Here is a 15,700-nt window from a genome sequence, read left to right on the forward strand (position 1 = left end):
CTTATGTTTTATACACATTTACTTTGTTGTAGCAAATATAATCTCTGAGTTATTTCAGGCTAGAGGTATAGAAAGTTTTGCCGGAGAATAGGTAGCCTTTTGCCTGGCTTGTGTCAGAGGTTTATCAATTTACACAACCAGGGTAAGCACATTCTAAAGCAGACCCTATCATCACACATCCTCAGGCAAAACCATGTGCACCAAAGCATTATAGAAATAGCCTTCTGAAGTAAAACAGAGCACTAGGACAACAATGAAAAACATTGCAAAGACAAGAACCTTTCATGATCTTTGACAAGTCATGGTATATAAAACAGTAACGACTTCACAGCCATGGAGGTGCTGGGGGTTCATGTAAAAGCACCATCCGTTTCTCTTTGTCTGCTCTTAGTTGAGCTTCCCTGTAAAGACTGAGTCTAGACCAAGAGGCAATATTAAAAACAAAAGGTTAGAGATCATCATGGGACATTAATTATGCAAAAGAAGGCAAACTGAATTTAATCAGAAGCAGTAGACTCGGTGCAGGAAGAATTTTCTCTTTTTGACAGAAGCAGTTAGGAAAACATTTATGGTAATACCACAGCATCTGCTGATTACAGTCAAAGCTGCAGGACACCAGCGTTAAATCACTGAGCCATCCTGACAGCTCCCGGGTACTCCAGTCACATCCAACAGCAATTTACAGTGAAATTCATCCAAGTCTAAAAATCAGCCAACATGCCTCAACCAGAGCAAAATAACTTAGTTTGGACTTTTAAAAAACAATTATAAGAGGGAATTATAGCTGATAAAACTTTTGATGGAGTATAAGTATTTGTCTCCAACAAATACAGTTTTAAAGAAAACATACCCATTTTTAGATCTATGAATATGCTTTGTGATCAGTCAGATTTTGGAATTTATAGGAAGAAAGGATTTTATGAGGCTAAGAATATAGGAAGTAGAGTTTTAACCCATTTGACCAGAAGTCAGGACAAATCTGACATCCCCTCTTAGTGTCTTAAAATGATATATCGAAAAAACTCAGAGAATGTTAGGATAAATTTTAAACAATTATAACTTGGTTGCTAAGCAAATATGGATAAAATAAAAAGTTCAGAGAGACAATGAACCACAATGTAGTGTAACATAAGGATGATTATTCTATGAACTGCCCATAGAAGTACAGGCAGGACAACCACATGCCATTATTACCCACTGGAAATTGCTGAGATGGTAATTAAAATAATGAAATCCTATAGATATTAACAACTAAAACTTTCATACTTAGGTGTTTCAGAGGGTTTTCTTGTGGTCAAAAACATATTGGTGTTTAAATTTAAATCTTTGAACAACACAAGAACTCAGAGAACAAAAGATTGCACCGAAGCCTTCAGAGATTAGCATTCACAAAAGTAAATGTCTCATATTTTATCCAAAATCAACACCAAAGATTTTCTTCCCCCAGTTGCTTTGGGAGTTCAGCTAAATATTATTCATAACATGAGAGATTAAAAGAAGAAGGAAACAAAAACTTTAAAATGGCTATTTTTGAAGGAAGTCATTGAAATTGTGGTCAGAAGGGATGGCTCTATTGTTGTCTTTTTCTCAGCTTGATAAACTGCTTCAAAATATGTTGGTCAAGCTAATCACTAGCACAATATTCATCTGTAATTTTAAAACCTGAATTTCTTTATTCTTTTTCCAAACACATTAAAAATGTCTCTAGACTTCTATTTATAGATATGACCTATTGATGGTAAAAGTGCACCAGAATAATCAAAACCACTGACAAAAAAAATGATAACTGAAAAGGTCAAAAAGTAGATCAATTGAACATTTCAACCTCACAAATAAGTCCAAACATAAATGAATAATGATCCATAAATGTTTATTGAGCACCTATATGCATAAGACACAGAGCCAGGAACCACCAAGAAGTTTAAGGTACTGTCATTGGTCTGAAAGGGACGAGGGACAAAAGAGAAGCGTCTGTTGACTCATTTTTAGTGTCATTCAAGTGTCAAATGAATTGTGCACATAATAAATACAACAGAATTTTGGTGGCATGAGGTCCACCTAGAGATAGTTTAAGTGATACCATGCTTCATAAGGGCAAGGTCTCATTTCAGTTTGGAAGTAACAATGGGATTAGATACATCAGAAACAACTTGCAGGGAACTTTACCTAAAGCAAAAATCTATTAAAAATGCTACCAAGTACCCATTTAGTGGATGGTTAGGATTCAAGACAGGCCATGTTCATGCAGATGAATATATGAAGACAATGGAAAAACCATAACATGGGTTACCTAATAGTAACATTTTTAGTATCAAATTATGTTGGAAATTTCACATAGAAGATGTTTATGTAATAGAGTTTCACCAAAAAGCAATCAACTACATAGACTTAGACTGGGTTTCATCTTTATTATGTACTAGTCAACCCCCAGGCACAGAAAGAAAGCAATGATTGAGGGAGAGATAACTGTGAATCTCTCGTTATAGAAAGTTAAAGATTGCAAGAATTTAGCACCTTCTTTCTTCTGCTGCAGGAAAGTCTCTTGAAAGGCCAAAAGATTTCTGAGGAAGCTTAAATACAGGGCAGAAAGTAAAGAAGGCCTGGACTACATGGAGAGAGAGGCATTCTAATCAGTCAGAGAGAAGAGTTTGAGCCTCAAGTATTTTGTTTGGAGTACAGCGGCCTCCTGCTGTCCACACCCTGTCTCTTTCTTCACCCACACAAGAGGAAGGAAGGAATGAGCTGGGAAAATGGGAAGTGCAGGTGGTATGATAAAACAGATGAAGGATTGAAAATGCATTGCACTAAAATAAAAAACAAACAGAGTCGTCATCAGCAAACAGATGGCTCCTAATAGAGAATAAAATTTGATTAGACAGTTTGCTGGAGTATATATCTGCTGCACCAGAATCAAGGAGAAATTTTTAGGCAAATCATGAAGGAAAACTTTCTTCTTCATGGAAGAAAGCAAAAATCTGAGTAAGAAATGAGAAGATTGCTATTCTGCAGGTTTGGATGGAGATGTTATTTGACGGAAGTTGGTTTCCATGCTGATTTTCATGGCAGACGTCGGAGAACAAATTGGTTTTAGGGTGGAAAGATTTGGCAGACGCCGGGGGATAAGTTGGTTTTAGGGTGGACAGATTTGGCAGATTAAGAAAAAAACTGTATTAAGCAGTGTGTGTGTGTGTGTATGCTATGCAAGTGATGCTTTAAGTAAGCTGATCACAGAAGAGAAAACTGAAGAAATTCAGACCCTATAATTATGACCCTTCCAGGACATTTTTTTATGCCATGAAAGTTGCTACTCTATCCAAATAATGTTAAATACAGATATCCAGATTAAAAGAACTGGAAGGTCATCTAATTTGCACAATGTCACTTTACCCAAGAGGAAACCAAGGCCCAGAGATATTAACTCATGTGTTTTCAATTTGGTCATGGCAGAGAAAGGATAACATGGTGGTTACCCAGCTCCCAGGTAATGGGGTTGGGCAATTGAAGTTGAAACATCAACTCTGCTTCTTTATTTTTCACTCCTTTAAAAGTCCAAAATTCAATATAATTTCATTTGTCTGTGAGCACTTTATGTGATGATACACTTTGCATTTTTATAGGGCTTTATGTGTTTCAATGCATTCTTATATACATTACTTTACCTTTTCTTCAGGGTGAGCAGGCAAGAATTACCAAGTTGGCTGGACAGATGCAGAAACTCAGGCATAGTAAAGTTAAACAATTTATAAGGCAAATTAGTGAAAGAGCTTGGCCTATGTTCAGCTGTCCTGCTCTTGTCACTAGATCATATTACACTTGCTGGTTGGTATAATTTGCCCTACATTGCATTTTCTATACAGAAGAGGAACTGTATTTACTTAATATAATGAAAACATTGCACATTTGTAACAGTGTTGTTTTCTGCTATTTTTCATTACAATTGCATAGTGTTACAGCTACATTATGGGTTAAATAGACTCTCGAGGGCTAGCCTGGGAACCTAACCACCATTTAGAACATTCTTTCTATGGGAAATTGCTTTGTGAATTCCAAAACAACTGATTTAAAAATTAACTTTGGGAATATACCGGTTTCAAAGTAGAAGGTTGTTGGTCGGACATTTCATGTAATTGGTTGCTTAATTCATGCAATTGTAGCAAACAATAATGGATTGCCTACTATGCATCTACCAGCTGCTGTGTTGAGGCCAGGAATGCCAGGATGAATAAGATCTTAGGCCTTGAGGCACTCATATCTATCAGAGTGAAACAAATTATTAAAACAAATAAATTATAAATAAGTGCTAAAATAGAGCTATGAGGAAAAATACTGCAGAAGCAGAGAGGACAGAGGAACTAAGCCTCCAAGGGATTTACTATTACTATGAAAGTACATTTGTGTTGGGTCTTGACATGTAAGTAGGAGTCTGTCAAATAAAGAATAGTAGGGCATTGCAGGTAGAGAAAGGAGTAAATACAAAATGCTGGGAGGTAAAAGGGTTTGGTGTTTGGGGAAAATGACGGCAGCAACACACAGGAAGGCAGGATGGCTGTTATTTATCAGTTGCTTTTTAGTCATTAAAAATTTAAGTAATTTCTGGAGAAAAATCTAATAGGAATCAAAATTAGTATATAAGCAAGGTTAGTCCATATCGGGACCTCTTCAATTATCTTATCTTTTTGGATTTTCCAAAGGAAAGGGGATGACTAGATTGAGAAAATTACACAGACCTTGCCCTGCATAAAAGATAAGAATTTTTGCTTACTCATTTCATTAGTCTTGTTTTTTATTCCCACGGGTCATACTGTCAACCTTCAGCAACGTTTTGCTCAATTATGAGATCAGATCAAAGATTATAAAAGCTTACTTAATGATATCTAAGTGTTTTAGGAAATATGGTAAAAGATCAGTGGTTAAAATAAAACCTGGCACATTTGAATCATTTCCTTATGATTGCTTCTATTAAATTAATATACTTTATATCAGCAAAATTAAAATCTTTTTGACCATAAGAAAAGGTCTCACTGTGAACAAATGATTAAGGAATATTCAGAATAAAACTCAACCTGAAATTGCAGTCTGTATATTAATCAATTTTAGTTAAAGCATGTAGAACGAATAAAATGAGCAAAAGACAGGAAGCAAAGCTAGAGAAAGGGAAAGAAGTAAACAAGGAGGAAAGAATGTTTTAACTCAAGTACATTTAAAATGTGTGAGAAACTTTTTTATATTCAAGTACATAATCCATTTGCAGAGGGCTGACTGAGGGTGTTTATGACTATGTAAACTGTATTTCTTTCATGTACAACATAAACAAAAGGATACAGTCCACTGATCCTTTGTAAACATTAGTTAAAAATAATTCTGACTCTTCAGTGTGAAGCTTATGCAATGTACATGTTAGGACTCAAATACTTCATTCAGTCTAAGACAAGTCAAAAGGATTTTAAAAAGCCAAGTATAGAATTTAGAATGTAGAATACCCCATGTATAGTTCACAGTATTCTCTGTTCTATGGTTTTGATAAAAATAATACAATAAAACTAATTTTTTTTTCAATTACTTGGTACAGATTACTCATAGTTTTGAGAATTTTTTTTTTTCTTTTAGAAAAGAATACAAACTTTTACTCCTGATAGCTTTGCTATTTTTCTGAGTACCTGAGAATATATCTATGAAATCTGATGAGGCAAAAGGAAGGTTGAGGTTTAAAATTCGAGGGCTAATAAGAGGTATGAATGGTAAACAAATAATTATGAATTTTGAGCCAAAGAGGTCATTTAAATCATTTCTAGTTGTATCCTCTTTTCCAGACCTTTTACATCCCCCTACTTCCCCAACTGACACCCCCCCCACCAAATAAGGTCTATATTCTTGGCTGTGTCTGGAATTCTTGGTAAGGCTCACCACTATATCTTCTGGACACTAAAGAATGCTGAAGCCCAAGCTTTCCTCCATTTTCCTGTTTGAAGGTGACAATATTATAGTCATAGAACTTTAGTTTTCCTTTTAATGACAAGGAAACAAGCTCAGAATGGTCAAAGACATGCCCCAAATGACACAGTGAAATAGTCAGGGTACACTCTTTTGCCATGCAGAAATTGACCCACTACCACCACTTCCATCAGCCACAACCTACTCTATTAGGCCTCTGAAAATTCAGCCTGGTACTCCTCCTTTATTACACCAAACAGCCTCTCCTTGATTTCATGTTTTCCAGGCTGTGTATTGCTCCCTGGGAGTTATTTTGGGTCTAATTTACCTGTCAAAAGTGTGAAATACTGATTATAATAAAATCTTTCCTCTGACTCCAACTCTTTAATCACAGAGCTTACACTCTATTGGGAGAGGCAGGCATTAAACAAATAATCAAACAAATATGTAATTATAACTTGTAAGTACAATGAAGGAAAAGTAAAGGGTGCAATTATGAAGTGTAACAAGGGACCTGATTTAAGTTTTAGAGGGAAGGCAGTTACAGGAAAATTACTATGAGAAAATTATATTTGAGACCAGAACAAGAAAGAGTTAGCAAGACAGGTTTACTGGAAGAATGGCATTCCAGGTAGAGGGAACAGCTTGAAGGACTCCGGTGGAAGGCGCTTATGACTGGAATGTAGTGACCAAAGAGAAGAGTGACTGGACTGAGATGGGAGAGGTAGCCTGGGCCTGTGGGTGAGGGTGTTCTGGGACATTGTGTGAACTGAGATTTTATTCAAAGAACTACGGGAAGCCACTAAAAGATGTTAGGCAGGAGCATGGGCTGGCCAGATGTGCTTTTATAAGCTCTCTGATGTCATCGAACTCAGTTCTTTGTCTGATTCTGATTGTCAAAACTCAGGCTTAAAAGTGTGTGACATTATTCCAAGGAATTAGGAAAATTATCAGTGCAAATCCCTCTCTGTTACTTGCAAAGACAATTTAAAGCAAATGCTCCTTGGATGGTCTTTATATAGTATCAGAATTATCTGCAACCTCACATGAAAACTCACTGCAGAACAAAAACAGCATATTTCCCAATCTTAGAAAAAAGTAACAAAGTTTATGCAAAATTCATGAAGCACGTGACGGAGTATCTCAAAAACAGTAAAAATGATAAATTTTTAATAAAAAGAGAAAGAAAATTATTGTAAAATTATATGACAAATTTGAGTTTCTTACTTGCAGAATAAACTTGAAATTTTCATTTATATAGGGAATTATATATTTAAATCTGAATTTTAAATGATCCTTATAATCCTCATTTAGAAAGCAAGGCCAAAAGTGAATTTTCCAGGAAATAGTTTCTGAAATAAATTATGAAATGATGACATGTTTAGTATCCAACCTTCTAAATTCAACATAAAGAAAAATCCTTAGCAATATCCTAAAATGTGATTCTTAAATAAGTGACTTCATTCCTTTGATTTCTAATTGTTCTTATAGTGCTATATATAAACCAAAGTCAACAAATACTCCCCCTTCAATTTGTCTACCATTATAAGAAAGGACAGATATGAAAGATATTAAATACTTTTGTCTTTGAAATATTAAGAACCAATAGTTAGCCTCAGTGACATCAAGAAAAATAATTATAGAATGGACTTAGTCAAGGTAAAATGAAATAGGAGACTGGCAAAAACTCAGATAATTGTGTATGACTCCAACCATCACAGGATACTCAAGATTTATTTGCTAAAGAATAAAAATCTTGTCTCAGGCCAAGGTTTATTCCAAGAGTAAGTGTATGAGGTTTATACACTGATTTTGGTCTAGTTTACTATAAAAGAAGTTATTTTACTCTTCATTTGTTGCACAGTTGTTGAAAAATTTAAAGCTTTTCATTCAAAGGTTAGATAATACATTACAGGAAAGCATAATTTCATGGTTTCTAAAATTAAATTTGTGTATTAGTTGGGTACTTCAACAACTTAAGAAAAGTCACTGAAAATGTTATAAACTAGCTAATTTTTATAGCTTCTAAAATGCTTGATTGTTAAAATAAACAACGCGCTTGGGATGCCTACATTTCTGCTTAATAAAGTAAATTAGCCTTTATATAGTTTCTTAGTGAACATATGACTTTAGTAAATGCTTCCTTTGTTCCTGGTTCTTGGGAAAATATTATTGAAAACACAAAGAAAGTAAAAAAAAATGTTACAGTTGTAGAATGAAACAAAGTTGTTCAGTCATCGGAAACATCTGGTACTGAAAGTGGATTTCTTAATTATTGAGAGCGCCCTAAAATATAAATATTCACAGGTTCAAAAGAGTGCTGCCAAATAGGTTATCAAGCAAAAAATACGTAACCACCTGGAGAACAAAATCCATCTGTCTGACTGAACCTAGTTGAAAATAATTTTTTAGACTTGTTAGTAAAACCCTCATGTAAAATTTATTTGATTGAATAATTTACTAAGATTATTTCCATAAGCATCATAAAGTGCTACAGTCTATAAAAATGAATATACTAATCATCTTTCTCACTTTGAACCACTGCCATAGCTTCTAGTGCATATATTTTGTAGGTTACTAGTTAGGCTTCATTTGTACCTGTGATTTCAACTTGAACAAAGGATTCCCATCAATAAAGTGTGGCCATCCCATTAAAGGCCCACTTTACAGGGAAGAAGGAGAGAGTCTAACATTCCCGGTCGTAGCTGATATTTACTTGAAGGCAAGCAGCATAAATGTCTTTAAAGATGTGCACCCTGGTGCTCTTATCTTCCCCAATGCTGCAACTCAGGTGATGGCGAAAGTTAGAATGAGGAATGCCAGGAGGAATAATACTAAATCTATATTCTCTCTCCTGGAACTTTCGTGCTTGAAAATAACCTGCTCTTACAATCCAGATGGTTCCCCCCTTCAAATAGAAGTAAAAGGGAGAATGCATTAAATGAGATAACACAATGCATGAAAGCACAAAGCACAGTACCTCACATTGAAAAGTCACTAGACAAATATTAGTACTATTAAATGGCCATTGGTCTCCTCTCCTAAGTATCAGAAAACTGTAAAAGCAACATTCTTAACAAAGAAGAGAGATCTGCAGTCAGGTAAATGATCTGCTAATAAGTGAAATGTCAATATACAACAAAGCTGGATTAATGGTTTTAATACTGAAACGTACATTCTACCCTTTCTGAAGACTAAAACATGTACTTAAGAAGTTAGTACTAAAACTTTTACCAGTATAAGAGTATTCCAACAAAAAAAATTAAGTACTAGAATAAAATGACCCTTATCTAAATAAGAATGACAATTTAAGCTGAGTCAAGCAATTAAAAAGATATGCACTGGTACCCTTTCTTCTAATCTAATAATACAAAAAAAGGTCTTTAAAAAATTATTTATTCTACCACCAAAACCTCTTATGTGGTCATCTTTAAAAATAAAACAGTAGAATTAGAACTAGAACTAAGTTAACATACACCCTTATATTCCAAACAAAGGAAAACAACAACTTACTAAATCCTCAAATGAAAGGACTGAAAGGTTGAGAGGTAAGGATGCAGCTCTTATATTTCATTAAAAAGGATTTCCATTTTACTGCACCCAATCTCATTCACTAGCTTCTATTTAGATGAGATGGTTCTGTTGATCTTACGCTTTTAGGCAGAGATCAATCAAGATAATCCACTGAAAATCAAAATGGCATGTTACTGAAATTAACAATCACTTTTTAGAAATAGCTCAATGGATTTCATATTATCTGGATTGATTTTTGAACATTAAACAACAGATGGTTATTAATAGTACAATATTAGAATATAAAATTTAGGGCAATATGCAAACCCATCAGTTGCTATGATTACAGTATAAGAACATGTGGAGTTATTTCTTTGAGACAATGCCATGTTCTCTTACATCACAAACCTGTTACCATGACAGGGAGGATGAATGCCTGCTATATAGGCTATGCAACCCATTACGGTGGGTTCATTCATATTTATACAGTCTATGATGTTCATGCAATCACTTTAGATCTCACTGTTATTTCAAACAAATCCATAACTGAGCAAAAGGCAGGATGTTGACAGGCATTAATGTGGGTTTTACGCTGTTTACAATTGCTTTCTAATCTACTAAATGGCTGTGAAAATGGATGCACTGTTAAAAGTGTTTTTATACACTAGTACAGACAAGGTTGGCTTGCAGTAATTTCTGTAATGCTAAACTGAATTTTCTATGGTGCTTTTTGTTTCCTTATTTGTATGTGTTAAGTAGGTTCCCGATTTTATGTAAATCATTAATAAAGAAACCAAAAACATCTTCTCATTTTATTGACATGTATTTGCTTCTGCTTGCAGAAAGTAAAAGTAAACTTGTAATTCTACCCTAGTTAGTTGTAAAATAAACTTTTAATTGCATTTCAAATGAATTAGCGAATCATATTCCCAATAGATTTGGATTATCCAATTCTAAAACTCTGAATCATTTAACTTGAGTAGGAACTTGACTAACACGTGGTATATTGAGGGCTATATACCCTAATGATTGTAAAAATTCAGAAATTCCAATTTGAAATATTAGTAATAATACTTCCTCAAACTACTCCACATGCTGACAATTGGATAGGTAAGAGAGCAGAAAGGTTTTTAGAAGAGGGGATTCAACTCATATAACAACATCTGTGATTATTTCATGAAATTTATTTAAATATCACTACAAATACACTCTATGTGAATGATCATTAGTCATCACAGCTACCAGGAAACTGCACTGCCTCTTCAGCTCTGACAGAAGTATTATTAGAGATACGTGACAGATCTAAGAATCATTACTCCCTGTGAAGCCCACCATTGTAACAAACTGGAATCTGAGGATGGGAGGTTGGGTTTTTGCTTCAACACAAGCTATGAGAAAAAGATTACCTATTGATAAAAGGAAAGGATAAATGTTCAGGATGTTTAAAAACAACTTTAAATCATTCAACTAATTATCAGCTACTTGATTATTGTGCTAATGTCTTATATTTCCCAGAAAAGGGTTAGATATAGTGAATAATTACGCTTTTATTTTAAGATGTTAATCGTGTTTGAAAATAATAGTTGCTTTTACAAACAATTTTGTTCAGAAGTAAATAATGCTCCTGGCATTTTTTTTACATTATCTTAAATTATGGTAGTTAAAGAAAGTTATGTATTGGTAAAAATAAAACACTCAAGAAAGTCCAATAAAATGCATATGCCCAAATGTGCGTAAACTAAATGCTTATTGTTCAACCACTAAAATACGGGTAGCATCCTTCCAATGATCTGTCTTCCTTCTCCTCATACTTACCAATACATTTCATGCTTTTGTCATTTTTCTCTCAAGAAGTTATCACATTGACATTTATAAAGTACACCATGAAGAAAATTAAATAATTGCTTGTCTGATTACAATTTCACTCTGAGCTTAAAATGAGATTTTAAGTCTTTTCCTTATGGTAAACTGATCTTCTCAAGGAGGACTTAAAATAACTTAAAATGATGTCTTTGTAGTTGAGGGAACACAAGCCTATTTTACAGACTCAAACAACTAATGAAAGAAAAAAAATAAACGAAGTAACAATAGACCTTGCATGACAACCTGCTACATTTGAAAATCAAAGCTACCAAACACAACAGTTGCTGAAGCAACCTGAATATAGAAATCCTATTTAACAATACTTAACAAAGCAAAAATCCCTTTCATCTATCTTTTTAAAATCTCTCTTGCATAAATATTAGAGCAAATGTGCAAAAAAAGTTGCTAAATTAGTGCATGAAAAAGTATTATCAAAAGGAATAGCACAATAAGCCATATTCCTGATTCCTTAAAAAATAGGAAGTAAGCAGTATTCTTATTTCCTTAAATCAGCTTGAAGTAATTATTTCCTGTGAAGAACACAAATACTGGATGGTAAGGATTAACAGACCTAAAAGAATTAGGATGGCATGGTGCAGTGGTCTCCAACTGCAGCTTACATGTGTTCACTGAGGCAAAAAGAGAAAATAATGATTCTGGAAGTTAAATTTATACAAATTAAAAATTATGTCCTCTCTCTTTTTTGGTATTAAAACATGCTCACTAAGAGTAAAATATTAGTGATTGCAAAGGATAATCTTTAATACCCATTTATTAATTCAACAGATACTGAACTTCTAATATGGGTCAAGCTCTGTTCTAGGAATAGTAGACAACAAAGTTGAAAAGGTCCCTGGCTCTCATGGAGCTTATATTCTAGGAGTAAGGCAGGAGGCAGCTCACAAGAGACATACAGGTAAACACATAATATGTTAGAGGGTGGTCAGTATATTGGAGAAAAAGGCAGGGTCAACATGCTGAGGTTTGTGGTTGCTATTTTACAAAGAATGCTCAGTGTAGTCCTCTCTCATAAAGGGATAATGGAGCAGAGATCTGTATGAATAGATGGAGTGAGCATACGTATATTTTGAAGATGTTCCAGACAGGAGCAGCAAGTACAAAAACTGATGTGTTCTGGGAATAGCAAGATGGCTGGAACAGCTGAAGGGGAGTGAGCCAGGGCCAGAGTAGCAGAAATGAGGTCAGAGAGATGATGGGGACAGATGGTTTGGCCCTTGGTCTCTTACTTCACTGGACGGTTTTGAGAAGAGTTATCTCATCCAATCTGCATTTAAGCAAGCTCACCCTGGCTGTTGTGTTCAGAACAGACTGGTGGAGGACAGGGTGGAAGCAAGGAGGCCAGTGAAGGGGGCAAGTCCAATAATCCAGGTGAGAGTGATGTAATTAATTTGTTCTCCTATTTAAGAGATCCAGAGAAAATGGGATATGTCAATTCAATAACAATTATTTTAATGACTTACTAATTTATTTCCCTGTGTCCCACTCTTTTCAGAAACACTTTGGGGCACAGAATGGTCTTAAATCCAGGTTTTATCAGAAAGTGATTTCAGTAATTCACTCCATCTTCATTTATAGCTGGATTTTCTCCAGGGCTTCCTTACAGGACTTTGAACAGTTTGGAATCAGAGCCCACTGGGGAAAGTCCGTGCAGTGACCTCCTATGGGCTGTTGGAGCTGAATTAGAATGATAGGCTTACTTGGATTTTCTAATCTTTAAGTCAGGTGGAAAGAGCTATTATTTTTCTTCCAAACTTGAGTATACAGCTCATTCACTTCTCTTACCCTGGTGACACCCACCCTTGCTGCTCCAACTGCACACACACTCTCCCTTGGTCAGCCTTAAATGTGAACACTTCCCTGAGGGAGAGAGCTGGAGGTCATCTGTCTCCATGGCTTGAACACAGGCTTCAGCTTCAAACTTTATACATCTGTGCTAAATATATTTCTGAGCTGCAAATCTCAGTTTCTATTTGTGTATAGTGTATCTCACTCTTGTTCAAATTCCTCACATCTGAATGGACATTGTTTTTCTTCTGAAAGAAAAAACTTGCTTCTCTTTACATTCCCCATTTTAGTTACTGGTACCACCATTTTCCCATTTAGCCCATTATTTCTACCATGGAGAAAGATGAATGGGGAGGAAAGAGTAGCTCTAATAATAGTGCATCTCCCCATAGTATAACACCTAATTGCCCCCTTTCCTTTTATCTAGCAATTACTCAGCTGGAAACCTTTGTAATAGTAGCCAAATATTTCTCTGGTGGGGACTTCCTGTTTGGAGAACTCTGGAATAGAAGGATGAATGTGTGCTTGCAGGGTGAATACACAGACACACACAAATTCCTTTATTAGGCCACAATGATATTTTTTTCTGACAAGTATCCCCAAGAATGTAACATTGTAGGATGCGGCAGAGAGAGAGAGCTCACCAAATATTCTATGTACTTTCCTTCCCTTCCTATATCTTTCTGCAATTAGGTTGAGGCCGTGTGACAATCTCTGGTTCATGGGTATGACGTAACTTGTGGTATATTTAGGGTGAGGTAGTTAAGAGTCAAAGTATCTCCTCCATCCCTCTTTCCATGGTGCAAAGACCATGATCTTCCAGAGGATAAAGCCAGTTGATGGGGAGAAGTTGTCTGACCCACACTGGACTTCATGTGGGAAAGAAATAAACCTTCATTGTGTTAAGCCCTTGAGATTCTAGAGTTCATCTGCTGTAACAGTCTTCATGCTGAAAAATAAAGATTGCTCGGTTATCCTTGTTAAATCAACCATAAATGTTAAAGAGTAGATTATTTTAGTACTTCTGGCATTTGGAAATTTATCAAAAATCATTTCCGTTAATAGTTCCTTTTACTATTTTCTTTGAGATAATTAGTTCAGCAGTTTATTTACTTAGTAAAATAAGTTACTCAGACTGAGTTTCAAAGATATTCATTTTTTATTTTAGTATTTGAAGATTTGGTATATCAGCCTTTACTAACACCATTTTTCTCTTTCTGTATGTATATATACATTGCATGTATGTATATTTTATAATGTTCTCTTCCAGTCTTTGCCTCCAAGTCTAAAAAATTACACATTTAGAAATTGATCTTATCCTTCTGTTAATTTTAGTTGCATGCATTTCATTGTACCTACCTTGAGGTACATCGAAATCACAGATACTGAATGTTCACAACATGATATAACAAAGATCTTGGCCTTTGACATTTTTGGTAATTTTGATGGAAGGTAATCATTGTGTGTTAATTAGATGCTCTCTCACAAGCCATCTCTGAAATCCTTGGTTCCCTCCACAGTTCGAATCCAGTGCCTCTCTAGAGACATACACGGCACTTTGGCATAGAGGTGGTAAACAGTGATCACATTGCTGCATAAATGCTGGCTTATCTAGCTCCTTCCAAATTGTAACCTAGGTCAGTTTGAGGTCAGAGGCCAAGTGTGTTTTTATCTCTCTGTATTCCCAGCACTTCACGTAGGTCATAGTTCATAGCTGAAGCTCAATAAATATTTGTTTGTTCACTGAATAAATGAACTGAGGAAAATTATTTCTGAAATGTTTAGCTCATTCAAGACCATGGCTTCCTATTGTGGGGGTTGTGAGTTTTTTTCCCTAGGGAAAAAGTTCTTAACTATGATTGGATTCTCAAAGGAATTGGGAAATCTTTCAAAAAGGCTAAAAGCCATTGTTTGAAGATCACAAACACACATACATAAACATACTAACTTAATGGCCATACACACACATCACTGCATTCTTACCACCCCATATTCATCTGCCCACCCGCACAGATCTGCAAGGTCTTCCCTGGGAAGCTTTCCAACTTATTGATTCTTTCCTACTAGAAAGTTTAGCGTTCCTTAAAACCTCTGATATTTGACTGAGTACTGCCTTTCTCCAGATTATTTGTAAAAGTGTTAAGTAAGCCTAGAGCTAATATCAATCCCTAAAGAAACCTATTCCTTAAACTTCTCAACCTTTTCTTCTTACTGTTTGTTTTCCTTTCCTAAGATAGTTCCTTTACCAAAAGTAAACCTCTCATCCAACCTCAACGAATAAAGATTTGTTATTATTTATTTTACCATCTTGGCCATAGTAATTGTATTTTTCTTACCTTTAATTAGGAAGATGATATATAACAGCTAGGCATACTCAGTATTAAAATCTGCATTTGTGAGATGAAGAAATGCCCTAGCTTTCTAACTAGATGCCTTCTCATTACCTAACTTATAATGAAGACTGAGCCACTTGTCATAAAAAAAAATTATGCTTAACTTACAAATAGAATGTGGTTATTTTCAGTCTTTAAAGAAGAAAACAAAATGTGAGAAATCTAAAAATGAAGCATTATATTGGTCTTGCTAG

General features: G+C 35.0%; 1 protein-coding gene and 1 long non-coding RNA gene across 3 annotated transcripts in view; both read right to left on the minus strand.

Annotated features, from left to right (window-relative positions):
- Nucleotides 1-15,700, minus strand: part of DIAPH3 (diaphanous related formin 3) — a 495,444-nt gene that overhangs the window by 21,587 nt on the left and 458,157 nt on the right. The gene's annotated exons all lie outside the window — the stretch shown is intronic.
- LOC108582900 overlaps nucleotides 1-15,700 on the minus strand; it is a 72,312-nt gene that overhangs the window by 7,458 nt on the left and 49,154 nt on the right. Inside the window, exon 2 of the long non-coding RNA XR_001896902.3 lies at nucleotides 9,445-14,062. This is a non-coding gene — a long non-coding RNA (uncharacterized LOC108582900). The remainder of the gene's footprint in view (nucleotides 1-9,444; nucleotides 14,063-15,700) is intronic.

This window comes from Papio anubis, chromosome 15 (genome assembly GCF_008728515.1).
Source record: "Papio anubis isolate 15944 chromosome 15, Panubis1.0, whole genome shotgun sequence".
NCBI lineage: Eukaryota > Metazoa > Chordata > Mammalia > Primates > Cercopithecidae > Papio > Papio anubis.